We start from the raw sequence: 2706 nt of genomic DNA, 5'->3' as shown, positions 1-2706 counted from the left end.
AAATGAAGAAACTTTCTAACACAAATATAAAGTACATTCTGTTTTCTCTTGAAAGTTCTCATTTAAAGTATCAAGAATGGTGTGAGTGTCAGGACATTTCTCCCAGCTGACTCAGATTCTACTCATGTGAAGACCCAGCAAGTTGTTATGGAATTAAGAGTTCATTACTTTTCAGAAATCCAGGTTTTCCTAAAACTAACTCCCACTGGGAAATGTGACCTTAAAGAGCTAATTTCAATAAACACTATGGGAGAGTGTACTATGTACAATCCAGGTAAAGCCCTTGGGCAAAAAATTAAATTGGAGGCTATTTCAGCCACTGAGGAACGCAGACTCCGGTGTGGAACATGACACTGACGAAGTGGATGGTGAAGACAAATTTCATTCAAATTCTTAAAAACATGTTTGCACGTCTCATGTTATGCTAGTAGTGTATTTATCACTTATAAAAACCATTTTGGCCTTCTGTACTAGAACTGAAGAGAGAGATTCCTATTTTAAGTTGTGCAACTGAAGGAAGAGGCATCATTACCACATAGGATATTTCTGCAGGATGAAAATATCCTCAGGCTGTGACTAATGGATAAAGTCAGAGTAAAGTAAGTACAACGTGAAACTGCGATGACAGAGGGCTGAATTCAACATAGATGGATTAGCCAGTGTTGACTGACAAATATTAGCAAAGCTGGGTCCTGCTCAGCGCTGGTAGCAGGAAGCGGGACCGCCCGGAGTGCAGGTGAGAGCATTGAAGGCCCAGACAACCACGGGGGTGTCACTCACTTAAGAGACTTTCTGAAACTTCTCTTATCTCTGTATCAAAAATAAATAAACCCAAACGGCAGAGATGTAAAAAAAGTACAAAAACTATAAACCAAACTTTAAAATAACAAGGCCCTTAATTATTTTACTTTGATTAAAAAAATAAAGATGCTCAATATCCATTGAAAGGGGAGTATTTAATTCACATGTGAGTACGGCACGCCTGATACAGCACCATAGCTTTTTCAGAGGCTGACCACAAAGCAAAACCAACACCCACCTTCCTGCTACTTCTACATACACAGTAAGATATGACTGAGGATGGGGACGTTTGTAGGACTGGGGGCAGAGTGAGAGGGATGAGTCTGTACCGGCCTCTTTAGATCTGAGCTTGTAAAGTGTGTCTTGAGGGATGCCAGGGTCATGGCAAAAAAAGTCTGGGTTCCAGTAAGTGGGAAAATCTTTAGGTTCGTTAAAGCAGGAATCCTTTGAAACTTTAATATGCTGATGTGCTGTGTAATTCTCCAGAAGGTAATTATGCTGCATTCCTCAAAAGCTTTCAACTGTGGAAAACTTTTCGGAGAGCTCCTAGGGAAGTCAGGTCCTCGGGAAACAGTTTTAGAAAATTCTATGCTGGTACTGAGCATATGGAAGACACAAGTATTGTTCTTTTCTTTTTAAAGAAATGAAGCCCATATATATATATAATATGTTTACACATATACACACATATGTATAGAAACATATACATAGACACACATATATTTACATTTTATATATATATATATCCTATAAGTCCATCAGGGAACTGAGTATTTGATCCTCATATTATCTTAATCTCTGTGATAGAGGTATTATTTTCTCTTTCTCTACTATGTCCTCTGCCTCACTTCCCCGTTCACAGTTTATAGATTAAGCACATGAGGATCTGAGAAGTTAAACATATTGTCCTAGTAAACTGGTGAAACAGAGTGGGATTAAAATTATTTATAGATTGCTTGTAAAAGCTTAAATTTGGGGAAACCTGAATTGTGGTTAAGAACAAGTGAAATAAGGAATAAACTTCACCAGACACCAGAATAATTGCTTCACTCAAGGGATATCTATGTAGGAGACTTGAGCAGTACCGTGAAGATGTGACCGCCTCTTAGGAACTGAAGGTTTGGTGGGAAAGGCAGACCCAGGAACAGGTTGTTTGGATGCAGTGTGGCAAGTAATAAGGAGAGGCAAACAAATCTCTTTGTTTTATTTATTTACTTATTTAAAGAGAGTCTCACTTTGTTGCCCAGGCTAGAGTGCCCTAGTGTCAGCCTACCTCACAGCAACCTCAAACTCCTGCATTCAAGCAATCCTCCTCCCTCGGCCTTCCATGCAGCTAGGACGGCAGACGGCCTAAATGCCAGGCTAAAATCTCTTTGCTTTCGTTCATGATATTCACTCTCTGTGAAGTACAGAGAAATGGAGGCCTCATTCCCACCCTTTTATAGACAGCAGAAGCTTCGAGGCTGAGTTCTAATGCATGTTTCCTGTGGAACATTTACTGGACACCTTGGCCTCTTTCCTTGTTTGGAATTAATTGCTCTCTATCTCATGCTTCCATAACACTTTGCTTTTCCTTCATTAAAACCCGATTTTCAAAATCTGATTTGCATTATGATCTGTGGTCTGTTTATCCAGCTCCCCCCAACCTCATGCCTCCAGATTGGGCGTCCCTTGAAAGATGACATTATTCTTAGATCTTCTTATAAACTAGTACTGGCCAAAACAATGCTTTGTTAAAATACACCAGGACCTCAAAACATGTTTTTGTTTATTTGGTTGGTTGCTTGGGTATTTTTGAACTAAAATGAACTTTTTTAAAGTCAGATTTTACCATTGTTTAAAATTGTTAATAATCTGAACTGTAGCATCAAGAAATGGTTAGAAGCAAAAAAAAAAAAAAAAAAA

General features: G+C 38.8%; 1 long non-coding RNA gene across 1 annotated transcript in view; it reads left to right on the top strand.

The window, feature by feature from the left end:
* The first annotated feature begins 25 nt into the window (after positions 1 to 25).
* The window catches only part of LOC105887163, a 53182-nt gene continuing 50501 nt past the window's right edge, over positions 26 to 2706 (top strand). Inside the window, exon 1 of the long non-coding RNA XR_001161374.2 lies at positions 26 to 599. This is a non-coding gene — a long non-coding RNA (uncharacterized LOC105887163). The remainder of the gene's footprint in view (positions 600 to 2706) is intronic.

This window comes from Otolemur garnettii, unplaced genomic scaffold (genome assembly GCF_000181295.1).
Source record: "Otolemur garnettii isolate 467f Iridium unplaced genomic scaffold, OtoGar3 scaffold00002, whole genome shotgun sequence".
In the NCBI taxonomy this organism is placed as follows: domain Eukaryota; kingdom Metazoa; phylum Chordata; class Mammalia; order Primates; family Galagidae; genus Otolemur; species Otolemur garnettii.
This window is presented reverse-complemented; position numbering and strand designations above follow the sequence as displayed.